The following is a 16,443-nucleotide window of genomic DNA, read 5'->3' as shown; positions in this document are numbered from 1 at the left end:
TGCTTCCTCTGTCTCTTGAGTCTTTATCTCCAGCTCAATCTATATGTGTCACAGAGCCTCAGATGTTCTAGCTCTGAATAAATACATGTTGGATTAATAAATGAGTCTCTCAAAGATCATATCCACACACAGGTTAACTGTGCAAATATCAGCTAGGTTGCTATTTTGGTTCAGGCTCTCCCAGGACAGGTGGATCTGAACCTTTTCTCTCTGAAATACAGGAAGTAGGAAGGGTCGTTTTCCTTCATTTTGCATGTGATACAGTGAACTAAATACACAGGAGCAATGGGGAAGGTTTACCAGAGGGGAAGACTGTTTAAAAGCACTATGATAGCCCCTTTGGCTATTGTGAATTCATCAGAACTAACAAGTCAGATAAGATGTGCTCAATAAGTATTTGTTGTTGATTAATGACTTGTTGATTACAGAAAATGAGCAAGGTTTCTAGTCAGTCTATTTACACATTGTATTGATTTCATTCTAAGCCTTCAATACTTGCCAAGCTAATTTTCAGGGGAACAGCAAGCAAGTCACTGATGCTCTGGGGGTTGGAAGATAAATACAAAAAGTTAACAGGGTTCTCCTAAGCAATATCTTGATGTTCCATGTTGACCTGCAATGGAGAGGGATAGAGAGGACATTAGCAAAGTACAAGCAAATCTGTTTTCCCTTGAAGCTGGACTGTCATCTGCAAGACTCTTGCCATGTGTCATGTCCAGAAACCCAAATGGTTTTTGCTAGGGAATACTATGCAAGTGATGTCGTGAGCTCATCTTGAGTCAAATTAGCAAGTGATTATATGAAGCTGTGATTTTGCAAAGTGAAACTCACTATGCGATGCTACTATTGATCATTTTCTTTTCCCATGGGGATATGCAAATAGAAACAACAATTATTTTTGAAAGGTGCATTCTTTCAAGAGCTTCTCAATGAAAAATTTACAGTAGTCGTTTGCCTTATCTGTGGTTTTCCTCTCTGAAGTTTCAGTTACCCATGGTCAACTGCAGTCCAAACATAATAAATGAAAAAGTCTAGAAATAAACAATTCATATGTTTTCAATTGTGCCCCATTGTGAATAGTGTGATGAAATCTCTCACCATCCCACTCCGTCCCAAGCAGGACATGAACCATTCCTTTGTCTAGTGTATCCATCCGCCAGTTACTCACTTGGAAACCCCCTTGCTTATTAGATTGAAAACACATAGCATGTATAGGGTTCGGTACTATCCGAGGCTTCAGGCATCCACTGAGACTCTTGGAATGTATCCCCCTCAGATAAAGGGGCACTTGTTGTATTCATATGTAGTTTTCGCATTAATGTCATAGCATTTCACGGTTTTTCCTATTAATGTATTGAGTATTTAAATGAAATTAACAGAATGGTTTAAGACGTAGAGTCCCAAACTTTCGTTGTACAAATATTCTATTTTAAGTGTCAAAAATTCCCTGTGCTGCCACATAATGTAATCAGAGATGTTTCTACTACTCCATGAATGAATTCGGAGGTGCTTTTAATTATTAGTATCTAGTTAATCACAACATAAATTCATTATATGTGAAGCTAACACCGCATAAAGATAATGCTTAACTTTATTGGAAAGTGCATTGTGGACTCTTTGCAATAACTTGCTTGTCCACTGGATTTTGCGGCCACAGCTAGAGACACATTAATCTAGAGCATGAACCAACTTGTGTAAGATAGATCTCATCGTGTTTCAGGAGGCCATTAGACTGCCTTCTGTAGGAGAAACAAAGGAAATGGTCTCTCCGGATAAGCCTCCTTGCAGAATGCTGTATGTGTACACAGCGGGGGCAGGATAAGACCACAGGCACTCTGTGTGGGCATCTGAAGCCATCAGTAATGGAGTTATCACCTCATCCATCATTGACAGTTTGCTGCCCTTACCAAAAAAAAGCCGCATAAACATCTATCCATTTACATCAATCCAAATAATTTTGGGGTTCAATTCATATTTCAGATAGGTTGATTGGAAATGTTCCTCACAATAATACCTTAAAGAACATATTATATATATGTTTATTTTTATAAAGAGTTTTGAAATTGTTCTAGCCTGTTCGTGAGAGTAATTAAATTTTATAAGTTATGTATATGATGACAAAATAAATATGGAATAGACAAACTTATAATCTATGTTAGTTTTTTCATAGATTTAGAACAGATATTATGCTAAAATTATGAAACACAAAGGTAAAATTTCTCTATTGATACTGACGAAAAGAATCTATTAAGAGAAATGTGAAAATGTAGAATCTCACTGATGCATTGTGGAAATGTCTGATATCTGATAGCTGGACATGTGCCCTTTGGTCCATTAGGGACCTAAAATCTTTAGCTTGCCAGCAGAATAATAAATAAGAAAGTTTTACATTCCAGATTCAATTAGTTACAGTAAGTTTTATACATTTATGTAAGTTTCCATGAATAGGAAAAATATGAGAGAATTTAAGAGACAGAGAATGTGATTTATGAGAAGTAAAATGTAGAATTGAAAAATATATCCAACAAATCTAAGAAATACAAACTTCAATACAGTTACATTGGCTAATTATCATGAAGGTGAAAGCATTTGTTAAACTATCAGCCTCAAAAATTGAAGACTAAACAGAACTACAATATATAATCTTGCCAGTTAATCTTATTTTACTATGGTCATTGTCTTCAATCATGACCTTGACGTCTTCAATGATAAATTTACTTGGGGAATCATTCTGGCAAAGATGTCTGGCACATATATATACACACACACACACACACACACACACATATATATATGGAGAGAGAGAGAGAGTCTTTGGGAATTTTCACAAGGACATCAAAGACAGTTTTATAGCCAGCTATTTTTTTTTCTTTTTTTTCTTTTTAGATGGGGTCTTGCTCTGTCGCCAGGCTGGAGTGCAGTGGTACTATCTCGGCTCACTGCAACCTCCACCTCCTGGGTTCAAGCAATTCCCCTGCCTCAGCCTCCCGAATAACTGGGATTACAGGTGCATGCCACCATGCCTGGCTAATTTTTTGTATTTTAGTAGAGACAGGGTTTCACCATGTTGGCCAGGATGGTCTTGATCTCCTGACCTGGTGATCTGCTCGCCTCAGCCTCCCAAAGTGCTGGGATTACAGACGTGAGCCACCATGGCCAGCCAGCCAGCTATTTTTAAAAACTAACCTTATTAATGTAATTTTTCACAGATTCAGAACAGTTATACATTATATATTATGTGTCACATACTAAGTTCATACAACACTACATTTTATATACCGTAAAACTCCAAATGTACATTATCTTTGCATTTACTTAGTTTGAGTTTGAGTTATAAGAAATTTAGAACATAAATACAACCAAGAATCATTGAACAAAAAGCTATTTTCTTATTTCTGCACTTTTTTCTCATTTTAAGTACCTTGTATTAATTTTATATGCACTCTGGTGTATTATTACATTAAAATATAATACCTGAAAGTGGTGGAAAAATTTTAGCTCTTCAGGTATACAAGTAAGTTATAAATCTAGTTATAAGAGATTTTATACCCAAGTAAAGTTGTGTTTAAAATTAATTCAGTGAGAATTTAACTTGCTCTCTCAAGATATATTTATTAAATTTCTACCATAGTCTATGCATATCATAGATGGAAATATAACTAAGTCGACACTCTTATGGAGCTCAGGTCTAGCAGATGAGATAAATACCTCAAGATAGCAACATATAGCAAGATAAGTTCTGACATACCTGTACAAAGTGTAATGGAAGCAATGAAGATGAAACAATTATCAGTGCCAAGAGTTCAGAGATGGGACATCTGAACAAAATAATGAATGAAGAATTTTCCTAGTATGAAATAAGCTGGAGGATGGGGTGGAAGCAGGAGGTGGTAGTAGAAGTGGAGATATTCTAAGCAGAGGGCAACATTCTGAAATTATGTGTAAAGATTTCAAGGGAAACAGAACAATTCTATCAATTTCAAGACTGAATTGATAGTCTCTTCCAGATCTTAAATTCTATTTCACATCTATTCATAAAAACGTAAAAATTAACCTGAAAGCAGAAAATGTATTAATTTTCATGGAAAATTTTCTGAAAAATGTAAGTCCATCCATAGAAGGAACATTTTAAAAACCAACATTTAAATACTTGCCAACTCGCCAAAGTCCAAGACTCAAGCTGATCTTGTAACAGTAAGATCATGCTGAAAATGTAAGCATGTAAGATCATGCTGAAAATCTCATTATTATTTCCCTCCATGCTATCTTAATGGGCATGGACCTATACCTGATCTACACTAGCATGCCAGTGATTACTTGTTTTCATACTGACAAATTCTCCACAAGTGCTCAGAGTCCCAGCAGGGGCTAAGATATTAGGAAATGTTCACATCCACAAAGGGATCAGAAATTCTTTTAAAACAAAAAGTGAATCACTTTAGGGATAGAGTGAGGTAGCTAAGGGAATCTTTCTAGCGTGTGAAACATACTTGCTAGCTAGAAAGTCACGCTTGAACTAACAATACTCAATGCTCCTGGAAAGGAACTGAAATCTCACATTCAGTCGTAGTGAAATTAAATGCAAAATGGCTGAATCATGGGAAAATGTAGACAAGGGAATGAATACACAAGAATGGTCTTCCTAGTCCTTAAAATGCCTCATAGTCACTATGGAGCCACTCAAAAGTTTGAAATGTTGTGGGCATAGAACGCTTAATAACCATATTACAACAGGATTGGTTCCTCTTGGTCAACAGTGGTAGAGAGTGGATTCTTCTGGAGGATCATAATGTAAGCTATATTTCCAGGGGAACCAGGAAGTAATCCCACTTCCCTATGACATCCATAGGACAGAACTTCTGATTTATCAAGGTGGCAGGCCACTGTTGCTCCACTTTCTGTCCATCACTGTGGCCTCAGGCACAGTGGTTCTGCTTCATGCCCACCTGAGCCCTACATCTTCAATCTTCTTCAAATAGAGCAACTGCTTCTACTGAGATGGCTTCTTCAGTCTTCCTCTAGAGTGCCAGAGAACCAATCCTGACATTGTTTTGTCTTTCAATTTTCTTAATATTGGAAAGATGACGAGGTGCTGAGATGCAAATAAACTAAAAACAGTCCAAAAATTGGACACAGACCAGAGAGAAGACAAAGCTTTAAAATATATAGAATAGTGATAGAAAGGAAGAAAAATAAAATTTATTCCACTGTAAAGTCTTGACTAAATCTTGATTAAAATTGTAATCTTTAATTGATCAAATTCACTTTTTAAAAACTGCTTTTAAATAGATCATAATGATTAGCAAATCACAAGAAGAGTTTTAGAATGCTGCAATATTATCAATTTAAGGGTATGTACTTGAGCAAAATAAATTTATCTTACATTTCTACATTTTCTTTATGTTCTTTTACAGTTACAGCAAGAGACTTATTTGCAATTTAGAACACTGAGTAATAAAATATGTATTCATCAAAGAAAAATCATTAATATTCAGTACTATTGTGTTTATGAATATGTGGTACCACATTTCAACATCAGTGGTTAAAATTTATAACCAAAATGTATCATTTCCCCAGGATTCCAAAGAGCTACAGTTTCACTATATATAAAGCTTGTCGAGGACACATTTAGAATAATTCATTCTAACCCATTTTTAAGAAGTAATTCAGCAATGTGATATCTATTATTATTAGAATCACATCCCTACCTCTGCCTTAGACCTTCTGGTTTTTAGTCAGTTTTACTAGGCAAAGTCAAAATGATGTTTATGGTTTTAGGTTACAGAGAGTTTGGATTCTAAAAATCTAGTTTATAAAAGGTTGTTCCCATTATAAATGGATCCATTCATTCTGCAAATATTTGTTGAGCATCAACTGCCAGGCACTGTTCAATGTGCTCCTGGTACACCAGGGAGCACAACAGCCTAAGTTCTATGGCCTTTGAGAGCTACATTCTACTGGGGAGAGACTTGATAAAACAGAATAAGGCCAAGGCAGGAGGATCATTTGAAGCCAGGAGTTTGAGGCCAGCCTGGGAAACACAGTGAGACCCTCATGTCGACAAAATAGATAAATAAATAAATAAATAAATATTACAAAAATAACTGGGCTTGGTGGTCCACAGTTGTAAGCCCAGTTACTTGGGAGGCTGAGGCAAGAGGATCCCTTTAACCCAGGATTTCGAGGTTGCAGTGAGCTATAATCACATCATTGTACTCCAGCTTGCAAGACAGACCAAGGCCCTATCTCTAAAACACCAAACAAACAAACAAAAGTATAATAAATAACAAAATTACACATATGCCAAAAGAAAAGGATTGAGTATGCTGTGGCAGGGTAGAGGGTGAGGGAGAAGTGTGGATTGAATTCTTCAATAGGGTAGGCGGGATGAACCTCATTGAGAAGGTGAAAAGTGAGCAGAGATTTGAAGGAAGTGAGAGAGCAAGCCAAGTGGGTGTCTGGAAGAGCAGTGGCCCAGGCAGAGGAAACAGGTGGAACAAATATACAACTCCAGCAGTTTCCTAAGGCAGCTGGAATGTCCCCAGATGATGAACATCAGAACTGGCTGCACCACTAGAAATCATATGACTGAACTTTTATTTTTCACAGATAAGGAAACCAAGGCTGAAATAAGGTCAATGACTTCTCCAGGATTCCATGTCTAGTTTATAGAAGAAGCAGGTCTAGCACAGCTCCTAGCCCAGCTCTCCTGAAAGTCTACGTTGCAGACTTTCTTTCTTTTCACTTGTTCTTTCTTTCTTTCTTTCTTTTTTTTTTCGACAGAGTCTCTTTCTGTCACCCAGGCTGGAGTGCACTGGTGCGATCTTGGTTCGCTGCAACCTCTGCCTTCTGGGTTCAAGCAATTCCCTGAGTAGCTGGGACTACAGGCACCCACCACCATGCCTGGCTAAGTTTTGTATTTTTAGTGGAGATAGAGTTTCACCATATTGATCAGGATGGTCTCCTGACTTCAGGTGATCTGCCCACCTCGGTCTCCCAAAGTGCTGGGATTACAGGCATGAGTCCTTCATAACCGTTTACAGGCTGTGACCAGCCTTCAAACTGTTATTGAATGCTTCATTTGTGATGCATGCTGTGAGTGTTTTCACAAAGTTGTAGATGCAGTTTTTCCTTAAAGAAATAGAAATCTAGATGTATATTTAAGATTGTATAAAATATGGGATAAAATTTGATAGTGAATAGATGAATATTAAATTGTTTCATAAAGTTTAGGCTTGAAAGAGTTTAATGATGGGAATAGTCAGTACTTGTGAGTCATCAGGAATAAGCCTTTGCTATGTTTTAAATGATAGGTCAAGTAGATGAGCGAACATGCGTAGAGGGGGAATTTCAAATAAGGAGAGCAGGGTGAAATAAATTATTCAACACTTGGCCCCTGAACACATTTCATGTGTGAAGAAGTGTGTGTTACTGGATTCAGAGATGCCTGCAACATTGTCCCTGCCCTCAGGAAGCCTGCCAGCTCTCAGAACAGAGAGTGCATAATGGCAGGTGAAGGGGAAATGCTATTCCGTAAATAGGATGAGATTTGCTTTAAGACATTGACATGCAGTCACAGGTGTGCTGAGTTTCAGCGTGTAGTATGCCAGAGAAAAAGTAGACATTGATGATTTTAGAGGAAAGGGACAACTGTAGAAGCCTGGGAATTGGGAAGGAAGGATTTCAAGGGCCATGTGGGTTTATAAAGTAGGATCAATGCTTAAGATGCCAGGTAACAGGCCACTGGAAGTTAGAACCTGGCACTGCTAAACTCAGTGAGGAAGGTCCAAGGGCATGGATAAAATGTAGGAAAGCAGATAGTAGCAGGTTAGGTCCTGGAGCTGTGAAAAGTTAAAATAAGAATTTTGGTAGTATTGGAGAATCTGACAATGAGTTGGGAAAATTTTTCAAAGGGGATTAGCCCAGGCTAATCGTATAAAGTCTGTAGATAATTGTCAGTGTACTAGCTGCACTAGAATATCCCGGGCAGCAAACTTTTCAGTATTGTAGATTCCTGAGCCCCAGCATCAGAGATTTTGATTGTACAGTCATGTTTAGAACCACTAGGATAGCCTATAATGGGTGTGATGGCATGAAGGAGGAAGTCAGGCATGAAGAGTGGCATACGTCAATGGCAAGGCTGTGATGAGATGTAAAGACATGCCAGTGACCACATGCCAGAGCATCACTCTTAACTGATTTGAGTGAAGTCAATAAATGTAGAACTCCTAAGGAGGATGGCAAGTGCTACAATGAGTGACCTTTCAATTAGGTCAGAAACCCTGCAAGAAAGATTTGGTCTTAGGCAAATTTAATAACAGTATTACAAGTGGTGATATAAAATGAATCAACAACATTGATATTCCTGTTCATATAATTGCCTACGCTTTATTTTGTCCCTTTATTCATAAAAGAACTGGCTTTAACTTATAAATCAGTCTCTCTTCTAGAAATGCCCAACTGGGCATTCCAATGTATAAGGATGAATGTCGTCGTTTCTGTTTTTAATAAATAAGTGCTAAGGAGTAATGACTGGGTTGAGTTTCTTATAGGAAAATTCAGCAGCTATCTTTTCATTGTGGGAAGGGGTTCTATTTAGCATGCCCAGCTAAAGAAGAATTTAAAAGAGAAAAGAGGAGTAGTCAGTGTAAATGGGGCATGGTATGTTTGCTCTGAATCCACAGAATTGTCTTAAAGAGGGAGTTTTTCTTCACTCACCAGGCTGAGTTACATTATGAGTATTGTATTAGGGTTCTCCTGAGAAACAAAACCAATAGGACACACACACACACAGAGAGAGACATGCATGCATGCATATGGAGAGAAATATATATATTGAGAGAGATATTATGAAAAATTGACTCACACAATTATGGAGGCTGAGAAATCCCAAAATCTGCCTTCTGCAAGATGGAACCCCAAAGAAGCAGTGGTATAATTCATTCTGAGTTCAAAAGGCAGGGAAAGATGAGATGAGCGGCTCCTACTCAGCTGTGAGACAGGAAAAAATGAGTAAATTCCTCATTTCTCATTTCTACACCTTTTTTTTTTTTTTTTTTTGTGACGGGGTCTCCCCCTTTCGCCCCCCCGGGTGGGGTGCGGTGGGCGGGTCTCTGCTCACTGCAAGCTCCGCCTCCCGGGTTCACGCCATTCTCCTGCCTCAGCCTCCCGAGTAGCTGGGACTACAGGTGCCCACCACCTTGCCCGGCTAGTTTTTTGTATTTTTTTAGTAGAGACGGGGTTTCACCGTGTTAGCCAGGATGGTCTCGATCTCCCGACCTCGTGATCCGCCCGTCTCGGCCTCCCAAAGTGCTGGGATTACAGGCTTGAGCCACCGCGCCCGGCCTCTACACCTTTTGTTCTACTCAGGCCCTCGGTGGATTAGATAATGCCCACCCAAACTGAGGAGGGTGGTCTACTGACTCCACCAATTCAAAGGCTACTGTTATCTAGAAACACCCTCAGAAACACACCCGCAGTAATAGTTACTCTGAGCACTCTGTGACCCAGTCAAGTTGAACATACAATTAACCACTACAGCTACCCTTCATTATGAGCCTCATCAGACTTCAGAAAGTACCATTTTGAGGAAAGCCAGCCTTAGGCAAAATTGTTGTCATCAGAAAATGGCTATTAGCTAGAATTAAGCCCAAAAAATTGTTTTTTGAAGGGCTAAGCACTTGTAGGTTGACAGACTCCCACCTCTCCTTCCTGGTGCTGGTGTGACTCTATTCTTTCTTGGGCTCTGATCTCCAAACAGTCCTTAATGTCATTCACTGTTCTCGATGTGGGATAAAATAAATGATGCAGGCTTGCTGAGTTTATTTCCAGTTAGCATCATCTTTTCTGTAGTAAAGATGCCTGTAGAGGCCCACCTTCATGCCAACTTGCAAAGTTCTACTTCCCAGGGTAGCCACCATGAGTTCTGTTGGCCACAGTTTCTTAGACTGAACTCCAGGGCACACCAACTCTCCAAATGCCTTCGGGCTTTTTTAGTAGAGGCTAAAAAATTTTCTGGGAGTGCCTAAAGTGGGCAGAGAGCTTACGCTATGAAGGCAATACCATGGGTTGCTTGGGTTCTATCGCACACACTGGGGGAAGAAATTGGAGAGATGTATTTCAAGGCATGCTTAGGAGGGTAAGAGAAAAATGCAATCATGTGAAAGAATGAGGCCATCTCCCAAGTGAATTCAAAAATAAGTGCCGTGTAATGGTCTAATTACAAAGTCCACATTCCTTCCAGTCCATTATACTGCCTCTGACTATCTTCAATGCATTTGAATAGCTCTACCATGCTTCTACCAAAGAGTTATAACTCCATTATAACGTTAATATAATGTGTATGGAAAGGACCAGCACAATGTGTTACACATTTTCTTCTTTTCCTTTGAGACTTTTAACACATGTCAATACTTATGGGTAGACTGATTGTAGAAAGTATTGTTTATTGCCATTTTGAGATATAAGGCAATTTAAATAACACTTATTTAAATTATATTATTTGTTAGGAGTGATTTGAAGTGACACAAAATTCTAACAGGACATGATTGTTCAATCTATATTTTAAACACTTGCCATTTTCCTCTTGATATTGGCTTTCTTTAGAAAAAAGACTGTTTCAGAAAGACCAGTTGCTTTTAGTCACATTGTGCAAAACAAACTCTAAGTATCTTACAAAGGCTGTTGCATTTCACCATTCTTACTGAATCCTTTATTCCTATGCAAATCAAGCCAGGAAGAATCAATGAAGCACCACCTGGCAAAGATCCAAAGATTCACCACCCATGTTGGCTAACCTAGAGACTTTATTTTCTCTTGGCATGAATAGTCCAAGAACTGTAACAAATAAACCTACATCATCTAACTCTTCCGGATGTTCAGAATTAGTCTCAGGTCCAAGCTGAATTCAGGGTTATCAGTCCATATTGCTTTTTAAAAATCACCATAGAGAAACTACCACAAAAACCTTGGAACTTGACTAGGGAGCATGTGGGGAAAGAGTTGTTACCTAAAACACAGGAAGCTAAAATAAAAATAAACATTTTTTTAAGGATAAGTGTGTCTTACATATTACATGAGACACAGGTATAATAAAAACATATTCACAGTTTATCTGAAATCACAATTTAATTAAGCTTCTTTTATTTTTATTTGGTAGCTCTGGCAATCCTGAATAGAAAGAGACAAAATCTATAACGTGTTTTTCTTTCAACTACAACAAATTAAGATCAGGCTTAATTTCTAGTTTTGGAGATGAAAAAAATATTCCAAGCTGAGGTTGCTTACAACGTATCATGATACTTCATACTAACTTTGACTGTGCGGACAGCTTTCCATCAGATTCTGAACTGATACTGATACCATCTGATGGCCTGTATAAGGCCCTTGTTAGTCATCAGGTAGGAATGAGTTCCAGCATCTCCCAGCATTGTCTGGAATAAAATCAGCTACTGTCTTCTGAGCTGAAAGGATGCCTTTTTATTATTGCCCAATCTCTTGAAGCATCCAGTCCCTACTTCCTACTCTTTATGACAGTCAGCATACAGTACTTTTTGTTCTAACAGGTGTATAATGATGTATCTGATTACTTATCACAAGGCATTTTGTTTTTAAAGACACTAACAGGATGTCAGTGTAAAGAGTTTATTCCTACTTCAGTAGGAACTAATAATTTTTAAATCCTCAAACTGAGAATTTTTGCTAGATGTGTTTTGGTTTATCAGACATCCTAAGCACCAGGCACATTCTCCTTCTTTGTTTCCCTATGTTAACAACAAAACTAGCTTAATGTATTGAGCAAGAGTCCTTGTTTAAGCTTGAATAAAAACTATCAGCTTTCTATCTGCCTAATTAAACCATAAAGTTGTACTTACATTCCATTGTGTGTAAGTGAAAAATAATTACTTCATGACATTATTATTGTTTAAAAAAAAAACACACACAACAAAATCTTTTCATCCAAATATCAGAGTAACAATGGTAGACACATTTCACTACAACAAAACAGTTTTTACATTCTACCTATAGAATTTTAGCACAAGAAATACCTGTAGAAATACAAAATCAACACTTAGCCTATGAGTGGGACAATCCCAGCATGTGTCTCAAGGCAGGATATAATACCTGATTGGAGACTCTATATACATAACCAAACAATATTCATCATTGGGATACTGTAGTGGCCTCTTTCAAATCTCTATACTGTATACACAATAAAATCTATAGTTTCATTAGATTTTTTAAAGAGTAGGGAAATATACTGTACCCAGTAAAACTTTTACAAAAGATGGTGAGTACAAATCCTTTGGAATTACAAACATACATAGAATAAGATTGTCTCCACTTTCAATGTCAAGTATACTGTTTTTGAGAGTATTTCCTTAGCCTTCTTTCCACATCCTCTAAAGTTAGCAGCAAAATCACCATTGCTTTTGGAGAAAATAAATTATTACTCTTTGCGAAACCCAACAAATACTCAGAATTTTTTGCAAAAAATATATCAATTTTAAAAATTTATACCCTCAAAAAGTATATATAAAGCATACAGGCCTGTTAAAATACGCCACTCTACTTTTGAAGTAGAATATTACTAATACTTTGAAGTCCTACACGCATCTCTGAAAGATTTATTGATATTCTTCTGAATTTTAGAATCATCATTCTCTTGTATTTCTTTGTAGTTTTGATGGCAGCAGTGGCCCATCTGGAGCAGCCACTCACATGATACCAGCTGCAGTGGAGGAGGCACAGCTGGGGCTGAACACCACATGGAGCTGGTGAGAACTAAGCAGAGTTGTGGAAGCCCCGCCCCCTTCCAAGTTGGCAGGATGGGAGTCTTGCCCTCCCTGGGTACAGCTGGGGCTGCCCAGTCACAGCTCAGAACTGCTTGCTCCCATTGGCTGGCTTCTCCCTGCTCCTGGGACCTGCTCCGATCTCAGAGCAAAGTTGCAGCCAATCCTGGGCACTGCCACAACCCGGCTGAGTGTGTGCACATTTGGGGCAGCACTGACACTCCAGCCCTCTGTGACCTCGATCCCCTCTGTGCTTTGGGCACTGACACGCACAGGAGGAAGGCCAAATTGGGGCAGGGGTGGTTTAGTGCTGGCCTGCAGGCACCCCTCCTCCACACCAACAGCCTAGGTGCCATGAATGTTGGCAAGAGGCAGACAGGAAAGGGATGGGTCCCAGTGAAGCCCCACCTTCAAATTGGGGAGGGCCTGAAACCTGGAGTCTGGGCTGCCAGCCCCACAGACCAGAGTGAGAACTTATGGTGCTTTTTCCAGGCCCACCCATGGCTGCCTATGGACCAATCGGCACGTTTCCTCCTGACAGAAGCCCATAAAAACCTCAGCCAGACTTGAAGAGAGGATGAGATGACCAGCCACAGATTGCAGCTACCCACTCCAGGGTCTCCTCTCTGCTAAGAGCTGAGCAGACATCGGGATTGCCAGTTGCAGTGAGGAGCTACCTACTCCAGGGTCTCCTATCTGCTAAGAGCTGAACACCCAACAGAATGGCCTACCTGCAGAGAACTACTCACTCCTGGGTCTCCTCTCTACTGAGTGCTGACCTAGTGGGGATACCCTGCCTGTGGAGAGGAGCTACCCAATGCAGGTCTCCACTGAGCCATTCTGTCACTCAATAAAACTCTTTGCCTTGCTCACCCTCCACTTGTTCGCAAACCTCATTCTTCCTGGACACAGGACAAGAGCTTGGGATCTGCTGAATGACAGTGCTAAAAGAACTGTAACACAAACAGGGCTGAAACACGCCCCTTGCTTGCCACATTGCAGGTGACAAGAAGAAGAGAAGAAAGAAGGAGAGAAGAGCTGCAACTGTTCAGGGAGCCCAAACCTAGGAGCTCCCTGAGCTGGCGCTGTGACACCTCTTTGGGGCTCTGAGGTTTCTGGCATCTTCAAGCTTCCAGGTGCCACTGTGTTCCCCAGTGCCAGCCATGGAAGCTGCTTGCGGTATGCCTGGTCCAGCTGTAGCCTTACAGAGAGCTGGCACCTGCCCCATCACAGCCAGTGTGCCTGGCTGTGTGCAGTGGCCAGACCCCATGCTTTCTCACTCACACACTGCTCACTGCTCTGCTTACCCTTGACAGGCATGGGATCCAGGCCAATAGTGTAAGCCAAGTGCAACCTGCTAGGCCAAGATGGCCCAGGGGGCCTGAGCAAAACTCAGGCAAAGGCACCACTGACCACAGAGGTTTCTGACTAGTGAAGCGACAGCCCAAGGATCCCGTAACAGTTTTACCACATATGTATACACCCTCTAAAAATATTGCTTAGTGTTTTATATATTTACCCTGTTTTCTTTTTGAAAGAATTTGAGTAATATTCAGATTTTCATAACTATAACCAAGGATTTTATGTACGTAGACTGGATGCAGCAGCTCACGCCTGCAATCCTAGCACTTCAGGGGGCCAAGGCAGGAGGATCACTTGAAGCCAAGAATTCAAGTCCGCCTAGGCAACATAACTGGACCCCGTCTCTACAACAAAAAATTTCAACCTTAGCCAGCCATGGTGGCAAGTGCTTGTAGTCCAAGCTACTCAAGAGGTTGAGGTGGGAGGATTACTTGAGCCTAAAACTTCGAGTTTGCAGTGAGGCGTTCTAGCACCAGTGCACTCCAACCTGGGCAACAGAGCAAGACTCTGTCTCTTACAAAAAAAATTTGTGTACGTGATTCCTATGTAATGTGAAAACATTTATCTAGGAATGGAGATGCTCCCAGAATATGCACATTTTGAACTAGAAAATGTCCCAAAACTATTTTCCAAAGTGATGCATTTATTCTGTCCCTTGCAGTCTATAAAAGTTGTCATGGCATCACATTCTCACTAACCATTGATATTGTCAGATGTTTTAAAATGTTTACCATTCTGGATATAAAATGATACCTCAACTGGAGTTCTGGATTGCTAATGAAGTGAGCATCTTTTCCATTGTTGTTTGATCTTCTGGGACTTTCTTCTATGAAGTGGCTATTCCAATCTTTCCTCTTTTCTCTACTTGCCTATTTGCCTCTTTAAAGGTCAATTTGTAGAAATTATGTATTTTGAGTACTAATCCTTTGGCAAACAGAGATATTGCAGATACTGTCAACCATTTTGTAGTTTGTATTTTCACTTTCTGTTTGCTGTTTTTGATCATAAAATCAAAATTCAACAGTTTCAATATTGTTGAAATTATAAATATTTTACTTTTTAGTCTGTGTTCTATACGTCATATTTAAGAAATTCTTTCCTTTGTCAAAGGTGCAAAGATATTCACTAATACCGTCTTCTTTCTTCTTTCTTCCTTCTTCCTTCTTCCTTCCTCCTTCCTCCTTCCTCCTCCTCCTCCTCTTTCTTCTTTCTTCCCCCTTTCTTCTTCTTCTTCGTTTTCTTCTTCTTCTTCTTCTTCTTCCTCTTCTTCTTCTTCCTCTTCTTCTTCTTCCTCTTCTTATTTCTTCCTTCTTCTTCCTCCTCTTCTTCTCCTTCACCTCATCCATCTCCTTCACCTCATCCTCACCCCTCCCCCCTTTTCCTTCTCCTCTTCTTTCTTCTTCTTTTCCTTCTTCTCCTTCTTCTTCTTTTTCTCTTTTTTCTTTTTTTGAAACAGGGTCTTCCTCTGTCATCCAGGCTGGAATGCAATAGTGTGATCTTGGCTCACTGCAACCTCTACCTCCCAGGCTCAAGTGATCCTTCTGATTCAGTCTCCTGAGTAGCTGGGATTACAGGAGTACACCACTGTACCCAGCTAGTTTTTGTGTTTTTTTGTAGAGATGGGATTACCATGTCAGCCAGGCTGGTCTCACTTGAACTCCTGGGCTCACACGATTCATCTGCTTTAGTCTCCCAAAGTGCTGGGATTACAAGTGTTAGCCACCATGCTTGACCCACTAATACTGTCTTCTAAAAGTCTTGAAGGTTTATCATTTACATGTGTTCAGAATCCATCTAGAATTTATTATGGCATAAGTTAGGGAGTTTACTTAGTTTTTACTGTCATATGAATAACCAACTGGACTTGTTTCATTTATTGAATGCCTTCCCCAGTGATCTGTTATTCAATCTTTGTTACATATGTAGTTCCCATATATGCGTGAGTTGGTCCATTGAAGTCTCTGTTCTGTGCCATTGGTTGGTTTGTTTATCCTTACACTGTATCATACTTCTAAAATTACAGTTGCTTTATTATAAGTCATGATAACTGTTAGTTCTTCTTAAGTACTGTCTTGACTGTATTTGCCATTTTGCTTTTCCATATATACTTTTTAAAACCAACTTGGAATTTTAATCAAGTTTAAGTTAATTATCTTGATTATTTGGGGAGAATTGGTATCTTCCTAATATTGAGTGTTCCTACCCATAAATATGCTTTGTCCCTCTGTTAACTTTTTAAATACTGTCTTGTATTAAAGCTTATAATTTTCTCAATAATAGTCTTGTATAT

At 39.4% G+C, this 16,443-nt stretch overlaps 1 long non-coding RNA gene across 1 annotated transcript; it reads right to left on the bottom strand.

The window, feature by feature from the left end:
- Nucleotides 1–396: 396 nt before the first annotated feature.
- Nucleotides 397–15,334, bottom strand: LOC103884026. The gene is made up of 3 exons (XR_646469.4): nucleotides 9,703–15,334; nucleotides 8,867–8,991; nucleotides 397–613 (listed from the first exon to the last, which is right to left on the bottom strand). It is a non-coding gene; the product is annotated as an uncharacterized LOC103884026 (long non-coding RNA).
- Nucleotides 15,335–16,443: the final 1,109 nt, after the last annotated feature.

Source organism: Papio anubis, chromosome 6, assembly GCF_008728515.1.
Source record: "Papio anubis isolate 15944 chromosome 6, Panubis1.0, whole genome shotgun sequence".
NCBI lineage: Eukaryota > Metazoa > Chordata > Mammalia > Primates > Cercopithecidae > Papio > Papio anubis.
Note: the sequence above shows the minus strand (reverse complement) of the source record. Positions and strands in the feature narration are given on the sequence as shown.